Genomic DNA, 15,016 nt, shown 5'->3' on the forward strand with positions numbered 1-15,016 from the left:
AATCTGTTTCACATAGGGAGGGGGTGCGGTGGTGCGGTGGTGCAGTGGGTTGGACCGGGTCCTGCTCTCCGGTGGGTCTGGGGTTCGAGTCCTGCTTGGGGTGCCTTGCGGCAGACTGGCGTCCTGTCCTGGGTGTGTCCCTTCCCCCTCTGGCCTTACGCCCTCAGTTGCTGGGTAGACTCTGGTTTCCCGCGACCCCGTATGGGACAAGCGGTTCAGAAAATGTGTGTGTGTGTCTCACCTAGTAAACAAATGCAACTTCACACAAAATGTCTTCATAGTGTGAAAATGGAAAACTCACACACACACCTTCTGAACCACTTGTCCCATACAGGGTCGCAGAGAGCCGGAGCCTACAGGGCATAAGGCCAGAGGAGGAGGGGACACACCCAGGACAGGACGCCAGTCCGTCGCAAGGCACCCCAAGCAGGACTCGAACCCCAGACCCACCAGAGAGTAGGACCTGGTCCAACCCACTGCGCCACCGCGCCCCCAATGGAAAACTCATTTTTTTAAAAAAATCTTTGCTTCTTAATAAAGCCACCAATTTTTTCTAACAATGTACATTTATATAGTTAGCAGACACTTTTCTCCAAAGCAACTTACAACAAACACTATGTAGTATTACTAACCCACATACCTTATTCACCAAGGTGATTTACACTGCTAGATACACTACTTACAATGGGTCACTCATCTATACAGCAGTGAAACACACTCTCTCTGTCACTCAGACACTATGGGGAACCTGAACAGCATGTCTCTGGACTGTGGGAGAAAAGTGGAGCACCCAGAGGAAATCCACACAGAGAACATGCAAACTCCACACAGACTGAGCAGGGATCAAACCCATGTTCTCTCGCACCACCGAGGTGCTAGGAGACAGCAGCACTACTTGCTGTGCCACCATGCCACCTGTGTAATGATATAACATCAGAAAAGTGATGATGATCATATTTAATGAAGATATTTACAGATTATAAGATGAATTGCGAGGATAAATGGACTCTGCATAGGTGGGCTAAGCAGGTTATCCTTATATCAGCATTCAAACAGTATGACACTCATTGATGTCAAACATCAGCTACAGTATAAAAATGAAGTGAGTCTGAAAAGAACGTGTGGGAGAAGAAAAGCTGCACATACTTTCGACTCAGTTAGGGCTTTGGTGTCTCCAGGAGCTGGTTTAGACAGTGATCTCTCAAAGATGGCTCTCAGCACCTCCTTGTCACTTTTAACCCTCCTCTTGACTGCTTCAAGGTCCACTGTCTCTGCAGAATCCTTTTTTGCTGGTTTTGGTGTAAAAAGTGACTTAAAGACTTCAAACGGTGTTTCTGGGGCTTTACCAGTGTCCTCGAAAGGGCCTACTAGCTCCACCTCCCCTTTTGCCTCCTCTTCAGTTGAATTGGGCTGCTGGTTGTTCACATGCTCTGGTGTGGGTTCCTTCTTGCCCTCGGCCTTGGAGCCGTCTGGGTTGAGGAGCTGGGAAAGCTGCTCCAGGAAACTGTTCTTGAACTCGAGTGTAGCTTTGGGCTCTGTGCGCTTTCTGCCAGGCAGTGGCTCAGTAAGCACCTTCGCTTTGTTGACTGGCTTCTTCAGTTGGAGAACGGCCAGGTCTGTGTCTCTCTGCCGAATCTCAGCCACTGTCTCCCTGTCCTCCCCCACTGCCCCTTTCTTCAGTACCCGCAGCCCGCTGAAAAGGGCTGGCAGCTGAAAGGACTTCTCCACAGACGCATTAGCAATGAATGATGTGACACTGGAGGGGGACTCTTGGGGCATGTCCGCCACAGTCCTCCAGCCACCAGCCATATCCTTTAGACTGCTGGATGGGGAAGGCTCCACACTTGGCTGGGTTGTACAGGCATCTCCATGGCCCTGCAATACTGCCGATGCTATCCCTGGGGTCTCTTCTTTGGTATCAGCACAGGAATGTCCCTTTAAGCTAGTGGAAGTTGGCCCAGGTTCCTCAGATAAAATGAAGTTTTCTGAGTCTGGAGAATGGAAAGATTCCCTCACTCCTTCAGGATCCCCAAGACCTGTAATCTCAGTAGAAATGGGAGCAGTAGGTGGACAATAGGAAGAAGGCCCCTGCTGGGACAATAAAGCTGGACCATCCTCTACAGGTGTCTCACAAGACTGTGCTCCTTCAAGGCCATTAGGAAGACAGTTATCTAGTGGCAGCTGAATAGAGGATAATGGCAAATATGAGAGGGGATTCTTGGCAGTTGTGGGGGAGAGCTTGGAGTCACCATCTGTAGTCTCACCCCTGCTCTTATTGTCTTCATGCACATGAGTGACAGCAGTAGTGGTGGAAGCCACAGAGCTCATGGTCGCCATGTTTACTTCTGCAGCGGTGACCAAGGTGCCTGCCATCTCTGCTCTGTGCCCTTGCTGGTTGGCACCGCTATAGGGTATGGCCAGGCCTGTGGCATGGGAAACAACTGAGACATCTTTCATCGTTGCCTTCTGAAGACTGTGCAACCTGAAGACAGGCAGCTCTAAGTCCAACTCTGCGGGATCATCTGAACCTTCAGAGCTTGTTAGCTGGTGCTTGTCCATCTCCTCATCTTCTTCCCTACAGGGGAGTTTCCCTGTGGGTATGAAGCCTCTGGACTGACCCATGCCGCTGCCTCCAACATTGTCTTCCTCCTCTGTGTCACTGTAGGTCTCCACCAGGGTCACGTGGACGAGATCTGGATCCATCGAGTGTCTTGGAGTTGTGAGACTGGACCCGTCTCTGCTTCTCCACACCTCAAGGTTCCCTTCTTTCTTAGAGGAATCTGCATCACCATTGAGGTGTTCTCCACCTGAAGCAAGGAGGCAATCTGTTCCATCATTCCCAGCATCGATAAGGTTGGTACTTGTGGGCTCATTCTCTGTATCACTGAAGTTTTGGAACAATGTGAGCACAGCATTCTCATCTGAGGGTCCCGGCAATTCCGGCTTCTCTGTCCCCACCCGTACAAATATGGTGGATATCTTACTGAGAAAAGAACTAGAGGGATCCTTTCCCGTGGCATCTGGGTTACTGCTTCCACTGTCCATGTCATCTAGTTCAAGAAATGACTGATTTCAAATCAAAGCTGGCTAATTAACACAAGGTTAATTTCTAATTCTATTGTAAACTACATAAATCATTACAGATCCTCGAGTAAAAGGAAATTTTTTCAATTCTCTTCTAGTCAGCCTGTATGACAAAGGTCTCATCTCCACACCTTCAGCTCTCCAACCTGCCTGGATCCAGGTTTGGTTTTGTGCAACAAAGGCCGTCCTGTTTGTTCAATTTTTTTTCCTGCTTGGCCCCACAAAGGTTCTGTAACAAAACCCCAGTTTTCTGTAATCCCTCTGGCACTACACACACAGACCCAAACACAAGCTGTCCTCAGCTGAGACTCTTCCAGCTTTTCAAAGCAAAAGCTTGTTTTAACTGCTTCTTAAAGATACGTTTTCCCTTAATATTCAAAAATGCAGTTCAGAAACGTGGACTTAACCTGAGGATCCAGCCAGCCTTGGAAGTTTCAGAAGGAAGGAGTGAAGTACTTCTGGGTAATCTCCATGGGAAGCCAGGAAGAAGGACTTCTTCAGGAACAAGCGACAGCAGCATCAAGAATGACAACAAAAAATTCAACAACAACATGTTCCAGCTGCCAGCGTGAGTCAGGAAGAGAGGCCCGGAAAGTTCCAACGCTCTCTTAGCCTGTGTACAAAGGGTGGCTTGCTTGCTACTCGCTGGCTCTTCAGCTCCCTCCCTTGTGCGCCGTCTCGTTTCAAAGGTCTGTGTTTCTTCAGCAGGAGAGAGCTCTTCAGGTTTTCAAAAAGAATGCAGCTCACCGGCTGGCCCCGCCTCTCACCCCAACCCCTCGTCCCTACTACCGTGCGTGACAGGGGATTAAAGTGGCAGCCAGGGTGTCCAGTTACATCTCATCTCCACCCCCTTACCTGCTCCATGAGAACATGGTGGAATAAGTAGGGCTCTCATAATACGCCCAGGCACTACTTTCCCCAACGGTACAGTAAACACGGGAAGCAGGATCTGAAGGCTCTAATGTACAAATCAGGTGGGTGGAAGGGACAGCCAAGTGTTCAGTTACGCCACAGACATAATCTGCGGCGATTAGCTGGCCTTGCTGGCCCTGCTTATGCCACAGATGTCGTATCAACAAGCAGCTCAATAAAAAGTGCTTTCTCCTTATTTCAAGCTTCGCTGCACCATGAGCCAGCACTTCTCGTTAGTTTTCACTGAGTATTTGTTTCCCACCGCAAGGATGGTGAACAGGGCAACGCACAAAGTTCCAACAATGAACAAGACCTTTCTTAAAGTCATACATTTAACACAGCTTTTTTCATCACTCTGCAGTGTTAGTTTATGTTTTTACAGTTTACAGCATTACGATGAGCTGTTAAACTGGAAGATGTTAAGGAACACCCCAGAAAATGATATAGAAGTAGCAAGTGACAACGGTGCTGAAAACTTATGTGGAATAACACAGCAGGAAATTCAGATGATTTAGGACAGCTCTAGGCATAACTGTCAAATAACAATCCCGGCACAAATCAAGAGGCCACGTATAACACTAGGTTAATCTTTTCAAAATGATCCTGGAATAAGAACAAAAAAACACTAGTAGGCAGACCAATGTTCTAATTCATCTGAAGGACACTGTAGAAGGTATTTACAAGAGGAGGTTGAACGAAGGGGTTAAATTAGAGACGAGAGGTTTAGGGTGTGTGCAGCATGGGTGTTGCTGCAAAACTGCATGAAGAAAAATGTGGTTTTATGCAGACGCTGGTGAAGGAGGAAAAGCACAGACATACCACACTCACGCAGTCAAAACAAGAGAGTTTGTGCTTCTGATACTGTTGTACTCTAGTATTTTGAGTAGGACAAATGCGTTTACTTGACACTACCATTACTCTTGGCAAGAGAGTGGTGGAAAAACAATGAGGAATGAAGGACAAACTTTCATATATTTTATACATGTATTCTACAGCCATGAAGCAAAAGGCAGGACAATGGGTTCAGGGGCAATTCCAGGATTTTTTAAATGAGGTTGCAGAGAGTGAAACAAGAACCAGTCAGGGGGATCTATGGACGGGGGGGGGGGTTAGCTAAACTATCTGCGTAATATAATGGGACTCAGGAGCATTTGAAGCTGTTATACCCATGAGGATCGTCTTTAGTACGGCAATCGTGCTCCAGTACTGTTGCTGTTATCTGGAGTTCACGTATGCATATTATTGCTGCAGAGAACAGCAACACCCCAGTCCACATGTTTCAAAATATATAATTCAGCGTGTACATACTATTAAGAAACATGGTCTATGGTTGACTGTTGTCTCTCCTCCTCTTTTAAAAACATAGTATTGTGATTCCGCATTGCAAATTATGCAGCGATTGACGGTGCTGTGATCCAATGGCATTGAGCCTTGTCAGATTGATAGTACTCTAGCCCAATGGCGTTGGGGGGCACCGGGGGGGTCCAATCATATTTCGGAGGGGGCTGGTGCCACCCTGTGCCCCCCCTTCAGACACGCCCCTGAATGGGTCATCAAGAGAAGCCCCTTGGTTTCTTTAAGGAAGCACTCTTTCTAAAAGACACAGAGGCTAAAACATAATGAAAGGAAAGAGGCAGGAAAATAAACCCAAGTTACTCTTCAGCTTCTTGTAGCATTTCAGGGCCTATTAAGCGGCCATTCCACGTTTACATTTCTTTATGCCCTGGAGAGAATACTCATCTCACTTTCACCAAAACCTAAATTTATATTTTAATAAGTTTGGGACAGCAGGTGGTGGTTAGAGCCTTGCTCTGCAATGAAAGGACCTGAGTTCAAATCCCACTTTCTGCTCTAGCACCCTTGATCAAGGTATTTACCCAGAATTGCTTCAGTAAGAATGACCCAGCTACATTAATAGGTGAAAGACAATTTTTTTAATTTTTTAGGCTACTAAACCAATTTTGTACATTGCCTTTAGGTAAATAAATGAAATGGATTGAATTTATTTTTTTTGGCAAAGTACCGACCCTAACTTGCTGAACTAAACATGGCCCTGCTTTATGAATGGGTAGATCATTGTTAGTAGCTTAACTTAGGAGAAAAGTGTCAGGTAAATAAATAAATGCAAGTGTGAAAGTAGTTTTACACACCACATTCTTATTAGAGTTAAAGTGAAATAATTCGTATGTGTTATGTTCACAGTGTTCATGTACAGTGCATTCATAAAGTAATCAGACTCCTTTTTTTATGTTGCAGCCTTAAGGTAAAATCCATTTGCAAAAATTTTTTAAAATCCTGCTTTCGCTTTGTCATTACAGGGTATTGAGTGAAGCCTGATGAGGGAGAAAATGAATTTAAATGATTTTAGCATACAGCTGCAACGTTAAAAAAGTGAAAAGAGTTAAGAGGTATTTTATATATTCACCACAGGTTTTGTGGCTCCACCAAAAACTAAACATATTTGAACTGTAAAAAAACTCGCCGTGGTTCAACGAATCAACTCGTGTTATAAGGTTAGAATGTTGTAAATTACACTGTAAATTGTGTTCAACTCAACTGCATGTTTATTCTTTAGCCTGGTCTGATTGTGCTTTCTAAAAAAAAATATAGGAAAGCACATTTTTAATGCCAGCTCAAAATATTACGCAAAGTTAATTGATATAAACTAGGACTATCCTCGTAATCTAATACCATTGCAAACTTAACTGGTAGACACTTAGATAAACAATGTAATTCTGTTTCTATTACTAATGAGGAATTTATGTTGTTTTTCAACAATAAATTAGTAAATATCCGGGTATCCATTGTACCTTCTACTTCAGACCTAGCCAGTATAAGTGTTAGGGTCACAAGCCGGGAGACAAGAGGTAAGACCCAATTGCTGGAGGGTTTATTTAAGTGTTACAGGGCTAGACAATTTTTGTAGTAAAGAAACAGGCAACGATTCAGGAACCAAGGGGAAAATGTTGTTCAGTGGGCAAAGCTGAAGTCATAGTCAAAGTGGGATGCAAGGATCTAATCTGAGGAAGTCCAGTCCTGGGGCAAGGAAGCACGGTAGGGGCAAACAGGCAGGGAACACATGGTGAAGAATCACAGGTGTGCTGGTGAGTAAAGAGTGGATGGGTGTCTCTAAGAGATTCCGCAACCTGTGGACGATGGAATGGCTGCTTTTTTGTTGACTCTCATCAGGTGTGTGTCATTGAGGAACAGCCAGGGGTGTGACATTACCCCCCCCCCCCCGCAGCTCTCGACGTCCCGCAACTCCTGGAAAGCAAACACCCCTTGGATGAGGTGCTGGCTGTTCCGGAGGGGCCTTGTGGAAGTCGGAGATAAGAGTTGGGTAATGAATGTTGCATACAGGGACCTAGCTCTAGTTCTCTGGCCTATAGCCCTCCCAGTCCACCAGATAATACAAGCGACCCCATCGACGCTTGGAGTCTAAGAGGAATTGGACCATATAGGCCAGAGGACTGTCCACCTCCAGTGGGGGCGGAAGCATAGCCGATGATGGAGTTTAGAGGAACAAAGTCCTGTAGGGTTTAAGCAGGGACACATGGAACGTGGGATGTATATAGAGGTCAGGTGGCAGTTGCAAGTGGCATGTGACAAGGGTGATAGGACGGATGATCTTAAAAGGCCCAATGTATCTAGGATTAAGTTTTCTGGATGGCAGTTTCATCTTAATATCCCTGGTGGATAACCAAACTCTGCCCCTGGCTGAAACAATAGATTGCGGTGCCTCTTATCAGGCTGTTGTTTGTAATGACAAGTGCTCTGGTGTAGGAGCTCCTGTACCATACACCAGACCTCCTCGCTTCATTGGTACCAGAAGTCCACCACAGGGATGTTGCTGGAGCTCTGGTGCTATGGGAACAAAGGTGGTTGGTATCCAAAGGTGCATTGGAATGGAGACAGTCCTGTGGAGAAGTAGGTAAGTGAATTATGAACATATTCAGTCCATAGGAGGTACTGTGACCAGGTGTTCTGCTCCTGATTGTAATAGCTGCAGAGGAAACATCCCTGATTCAGGTACTCTAGTTCCCTGCTGGCCTGTGGATGATACTCAGATGTAAGGCTGATGAATACCGCAAGTTTCTGCCAGAATACCTTCCACACCCAGGATGTGAACTGGACCCTCGGTCGAGTACAATGTTTTCTGGTAGGCCGTAAAGATGGAACACAGTACAGACTGTGTCTAGAGCAGAAGGGAGTTGAGTGATTGTAACCAGCCGGCAGGATTTTGAGAAGCTGTCCAGAACCAACAGAATAATGGTATTGCCTTCTGACTGGATAGTGTCCGTGATGAAGTCGATCGCCATGTGGGACCACAGCTGAGTGGGTATGGGGAACGGTTCCAATAACCCTGTGGGCTTCTGCGGGGGATTTATATTGCACACAGACCTCGATGCCCTCAACAAATTCTTGGATGTCATCATAGAGGAAAAGTCACTAGAAACTTCTCTGGACCAGGGACAGGGTCTTGCGGCAGCCCGGATCTCCTGCTGTTGGGGAGTCATGGACCGAATGGAGAAAAGGAGCAATCAGTCTTACCGGGATGTAAGCCTTCCCTGCGGGCTTTTCTGGGGTCCTGGTTCCTTGTCCTATGTTGCCCGTAGGTCCTGCTTGAACTGCCATTGACCGAGAGTGACTAAACAGGAGCCAGGCAGCATGGGTTCCGGAGAAGCCATCTCGAGGTTCTTTTTTGTGCACCCTAGATAAGGCATCCACCTTTGTTCTTGGATCCTGGTCAGTATGACACCGTAAAATGGAAGCATGTAAAAAAACAACGCCCACCGTGCTTGTCTGGGTTTGAGTTGGCACACCTTTTTCAAGTATTTCAGATTATGGTGATTGGTCAACGCCAGGAACGGGTCAGTAGCCCACCTCCAGCCAACTGCCTCCATTCTTCCAGAGCCAGTTTGATGGTATGGCTCCCAATTCCCTATATCATAATTGCTCTTGACCGGTGACACTTTACACAAGAAGAAAGCACAAGGGTGGAGTCTCGGTGAGGTCTCTGGCATTGACAAAGAACCACCCCAACCCCTATCACCGAGGCATTGACCTTTGCCACAAAGAGGAGGGTCGGATCCGGGTGTTGTAACATGGGGGTGGTAGTAAAACGGTCCTTCATCTCCTGGAAAGTGGACAAGGCCACAGGGGACCATATGATTCGGGTTCCCTCCCTGTGCAGCAGAGAGGTCAGGGGAGTAGTTATTGAACTGAAACCCGAAACCTGAAATAAAGTGGTGGTAAAAATGAGCAAAACCCAGCAACCGCTGTAGTGCTTTCACCATTTTAGGTTGGCGCCAGTCAAGCACCGCCTGTATTTTCCTGGAGTCCATCTCAACCCAGTTTGGACTCAGGATAAAGCCCAGGAAAGAAACATTAGACTGGTGAAAGAGGCACTTCTCTCTTTCCATGAAGAGGATGTGTTCCAACAACCTCCTCAAAACCAGATGACATGTCCCCATGCTCCTCTTTGGAGCCCAAAAAATCCAGTGTATCATCCAGGTACACTACAACACATTTATGAATAAGATTCCCCAACATGTGATTCACAAAAGTTTGGAACACCAAGGGCGTGTTAACTACACTGAAAGGCATAACTAAATACTCATAGTGGCCCAGGCAGGTGCTAACACAGTCTTCCATTCATCTTCTCATATCCTAACCAAGTTATATGCACTGCACAGATCCAACATAGTAAATATCTTAGCACCATATACCTGCTCCAATGCAGCAGTGATAAGGGACAACGGGTGGGGGTATTTTAGGGTTATTTCATTAAAACCGTGATAATCCATACAAGGATGTTAACCCCCGTCCTTCTTAGCTATAAAAAAATAAACCGGCTAAGGCCAGGAATGTCGAAGGCCAGATGGTTCCAAAGGACAGGGCCTTTGTAATATACCCCTCCATGGCCTCCTACTTGGGAAGGGACAATGGGTACACTCTGCCCATAGGGTAATGGTTCCTGGGAAGAGACTGATTGTGTAATCCCAAGGTCTGTGAGGGGGGTAAGGTGGCTGGCATTGCCTTACTAAAGACCTCCTTGAGATCATGGTAAACTACCAGCACATCAAGCGGTTCAGCTGCATCCAGGCTTTCTATGGAGGTGGCTCAACAGGGGAGAGATAAACAGAAGGTGATGCACTGCAGGCCCTTAGACACCAGTTTTCCAGGTCGTGTTTTGCCAACCTCGTATACCCCAGGATGACGGTGTTGTCAAACAATTTTATAAGATAAAAGAACATCTTTTCCTTATCAGAATCAGAATCAGAACGAGCTTTATTGCCAAGTATGTTCACAGATACAAGGAATTTGTCTTGGTGACAGGAACTTCCACAGCACAGACAGAATGACAGTGACAAGACAGATGAGAAGATAGAGTATGTGAATAAGGGATAAAAAATATTTAAAAATATAAAGTACCCAATATACAAAAATAGTCACTAGACACAAATGCAAGGGAGTGTGAGTAAGAGATATGATGTGATAAATAGTTATAAATATAAATATAAATAGCGTTGTGTATTGCACTGGATTACTCTCTGCGGGGGGGGGGATTTAGCTGTTCATGAGGTAGATGGCCTGAGGAAAGAAACTTTTCTTGTGCCTGGCTGTCCTGGTGCACAGTACTCTGTAGCGCCGGCCGGATGGCAAAGGGTCGAAGAGAAAGTGGCCTGGATGTGAGGGGTCTAGAATGATTTTGCTAGCCCTTTTACTGACTCTGGACGAGTGCAGTTCTTGGAGAGCTGGGGGGGATGTGCCGATGATTCTTCCAGCAGTCTGAACTATCTGCTGTAGTCTTCTGATGTCTGATTTCGTAGCTGAGCTGAACCAGACAGTTATAAAGGTACAGAGGACAGACTGGATGACTGCGGAGTAGAATTGCAGCAGTAGCTCCTGTGGCAGGTTGAACTTCCTCAGCTGGCAAAGGAAGTACAACCTCTGCTGGGCCTTCTTCACAATGGAGTCTATGTGGAGCTCCCACTTCAGGTCCTGTCAGATGCTAGTGCCCAGGAACCTGAATGACTCCACTGTTGCCACAGTGCTGTTCATGATGGTGAGTGGGGATAATGCTGAGGTGTTTCTCCTAAAGTCTACGATCATCTCCACTGTTTTGAACGTGTTCAGCTCCAGGTTGTTTTGACTGCACCAGACAGCCAGCTCTTGGACCTCCTGTCTGTAAGCAGACTCGTCACCATCCCGGATGAGGCCGATGAGTGTGGTGTCGTCTGCGAACTTCAGGAGTTTGACAGAGGTGTCTTTAGTGGTGCAGTCGTTGGTGTACAGGGAGAAGAGCAGTGGGGAGAGCACACATCCCTGGGGGGCTCCAGTACTGATTGTGCGAGTATTGGATGAGAATTTTCCCAGCCTCACTTGCTGCTGCCTGTCTGTCAGAAAGTTGGTGATCCACTGACAGATGGAGGTGGGCACAGAGAGTTGGGTTAATTTGGACAGGAGGAGGTGTGGGATGATGGTGTTGAAGGCTGAGCTGAAGTCCACGAACAGGATTCTCGCATAAGTCCCTGGTTTGTCCAGATGTTGCAGGATGTAGTGCAGTCCCATGTTGACTGCATCATCCACAGACCTGCTTGCTCGGTAAGCAAACTGCAGGGGGTCCAGCAAGGGTCCAGTGATGTCCTTCAGGTAGTCCAACACCAGTTTTTCAAGTGACTTCATGACCACAGACGTTAAGGCGACAGGTCTGTAGTCATTAAGTCCTGTGATTTTGGGTTTCTTTGGGATGGGGATGATGGTGGAGCGTTTGAAGCAGGAAGGAACTTCGCACATCTCCAGTGATCTGTTGAAGATCTTTGTGAAGATAGGGGCCAGCTGGTCAGCACAGGTTTTTAGGCAGGCCGGTGAGACGCTGTCTGGGCCTGGTGCTTTCCTTGTCTTCTGTTTGCGGAAGACCCGACACACCTCCTCTTCACAGACCAAAGGTGCAGGGGGGGTGGGGGGGGTGGGGGTTACTGGAAGTGTTAATTGATGCGTGGAGAGAGGGCCTGAATGGGTGTGGGGTGTGAGACAGGGTTTATCAAACCTGCAATAAAACTCATTCAAATTGTCGGCCAGTTGTTGAGTTGACATGGTGCTGGGGGGTGGTGTCTTGTAATTTGTGATGTCTTTCAGGCCTTTCCACACTGATGCAGGATCATTGGCTGAAAACTGTTTCTTCAGCTTTTCAGAGTAGTTTCTCTTAGCCACTCTGATCTCCTTTGCCAGTGGGTTTTTGGCCTGTTTATACAAGACTCCGTCCCCGTTCTTGTAGGCGTCTTCTTTGGCCTGACGAAGCTGTCTGAGTTTTGCAGTGAACCACGGTTTGTCATTGTTGTATGTTAAACGAGTCCTGGTAGGGATGCACATATCCTCACAGAAACTGACATATGATGTTACAGAGTCTGTGAGCTCATCTAGGTCGCTAGCAGCAGCCTCAAAAACACTCCAATCGGTGCACTCGAAGCAGGCTTGTAAGTCCTGCTCTGCTTCCTCAGTCCATCTTTTAACAGTCCTTATTACAGGTTTAGCTGATTTCAGTTTCTGGCTGTAGGTCGGTATAAGATGAACCAGGCAGTGATCAGAGAGCCCCAAAGCTGCCCGTGGAACAGAGTGATATGCCTCCTTTACTGTGGTGTAGCAGTGGTCCAGTATATTACTGTCTCTGGTGGGACATGTAATATGCTGTCTGTATTTTGGCAGTTCACAGGAGAGATTTGCTTTATTAAAGTCCCCGAAAATGATTATAACAGAGTCCGGGTGTTGTTGCTCTGTGTCTGTGATCTGGTCGCCCAGCTGTTGCAGCGCTGCATTCACGCACGCTTGCGGTGGAATGTAAACACTTACGAGGATGAACGAGGAAAACTCCCGCGGCGAATAGAAAGGCTTGCAGTTGATGAAGAGCGCTTCTAGGTCGGGACAGCACGTCTTCTTCAATTCTGTTACATCTGTACACCACCTTTCGTTAATGTAGAAGCATGTCCCACCGCCACGTGATTTCCCCGCTGATTCCGCGTCGCGATCCGCTCTGAACAGCTAGAAGCCCGGGAGATGTAGCGCGCTGTCCGGAATGGCTTCATTCAGCCAGGTTTCCGTGAAACACAGAGCAGCAGAGTTTAAGAAGTCCTTGTTTTTTTGGGACAGGAGGAAAAGTTCGTCCATTTTGTTGGGTAAGGAGCGGAGGTTCGCCAGATGGATACTAGGCAGCGCTGTTCTAAAGCCGCGCTTTCGGAGCTTTACTAACGTGCCGGTTCGCTTTCCACACTTGCGCATCTTGGAGCGCTTGAGCAGTGCCGCTGCACCTCTGACTACAATGGCCCTGCAAAATCCATGTGCACTCTTTGCCAAGGGATATCCGGGTGCAAGGGTGCATGACCCGGGGACAGTCTCCACTTCTGACACTTGTCACACCTTCTGACCAAGTATTCAAGTGCTTGGTCCATACCCAGCCACCACATGTAACTTCAGGCAAAGGCTTTTAGCTTTCCACTCCCAAATGTCCACTATGTAAGATGTTGAGCACTGCATGCTGACAGGCAGGGGGCACTACTACCCTAACACCCCATAGCAGGCACCCATCATGCGTTGTCAGCTCATGTCGTCTTTGGTAATATGGTTTCAGGGGACCCTGCTGATCTGGCACCAAGGTCCATCCCTTCATTGTCACCTGAAACACTTGACTGAGTATCTCTCTGAGTGTGGAGCCTTATTTGCTTGACCGATAGAGGCAGAGGGTCAACCATTTCAACATGATACAAATCAATGTCCTCCAAACAGTCATTTAACGGCAATGGAAGGTGGGACATCAGCATTGCTGTTCTTGTCAGATTTACGGTAGACTATGTCATAACGAAAGCCTCGTAGAAACAGCACCCATCTTTGGATTCTTGCCGCCGCTGTAACTGGTACCCCCCGATGTGGATAAAACAGGGCGGTTAGTAGTTGGTGGTCAGTCAATCATGTGAAGTGTCAACCTTCCAAATACTGTTGGAAATCACGTATTCCCCAAACTACGGCCAAACCTTCTTTGTCCACCATAGCGTAATTTTTCTCTGGATTTGTGAGCATCCGGGATGCGAACGCTATGGGTTTCTTGTTACCATCGGGCATGATGTGAGACAGTACAGCGCCTAAACCATACGACGAGCTATCTACAGACAGACTGGCAGCTGAGGATCGAAATGACATAGCACCTGCTCTGAAGCCATCAGTTCCTTAGCTTTGTTAAAAGCGTGTTGTTCTCGGTCACCCCATACAAATCAATTGTCTTTTCTCAGTAATTGGTTCAAAGGATGTAAAATCTCTGACAGTGATCTGTAGTAATTAAGCATACCACAAAAAGCTTGTACTTGCTGCGTGTCTTTGGGAGGCGGAGCATCAAGCAACGCTCTCACCTTTTCTTTTGACTTATGTAACCCCTCTATGTTGATCACGTGTCCAAGAAAGTGCACCTTGAGTGCTCCAAAAATACACTTATCCCCATTCAGTCTTAGTCTGTACTCCTATAAGCATGCCATTACTAGATGCAAGTTGGTCCAATGTTCTGCCTCAGTCTGCCCTGTGATGATTATACCGTCAAGGTAGCATTGTGTTTGGGGAATGTCTCATAATATTTGGTCCATGGCTTGTTGCCATAACATAGGGGCGGAGGCCACCCCAGAAACTAGATGCTTGTAACGTTTCAGACCCAGGTGAGTATTCATGGTTAACAAGTGCCTGAATTCTTCCTCCACCTCTATCTGTAAGTACGCCGATGCCAGGTGAAGTGTAGTGAACACCGTCCCCCCGGTGAGCTTCGGAAATATTTCTTCAATCCGCGGCAGTGGGTATACTGGCATCTGGAGCACCGGGTTAATTGTCACTGAAAAATCTCCACACACCCTCACCTTACCATCTCATTTCAAAGGGGTCACAATAGGAGCAGCCCATTCGGAGGACTGGACACCTTCAATTACGCCTTCTGTCTCCAGCTCTAACAATGCCTCTTCTACCATAGGTGTCACGTCCCACGGGG

At 47.1% G+C, this 15,016-nt stretch overlaps 1 protein-coding gene across 1 annotated transcript in view; it reads right to left on the reverse strand.

The window, feature by feature from the left end:
* Nucleotides 1-15,016, reverse strand: part of LOC108928291 (formin-1) — a 106,186-nt gene that overhangs the window by 58,133 nt on the left and 33,037 nt on the right. The gene's annotated exons all lie outside the window — the stretch shown is intronic.

This window comes from Scleropages formosus, chromosome 15 (genome assembly GCF_900964775.1).
Source record: "Scleropages formosus chromosome 15, fSclFor1.1, whole genome shotgun sequence".
Taxonomy (NCBI): domain Eukaryota; kingdom Metazoa; phylum Chordata; class Actinopteri; order Osteoglossiformes; family Osteoglossidae; genus Scleropages; species Scleropages formosus.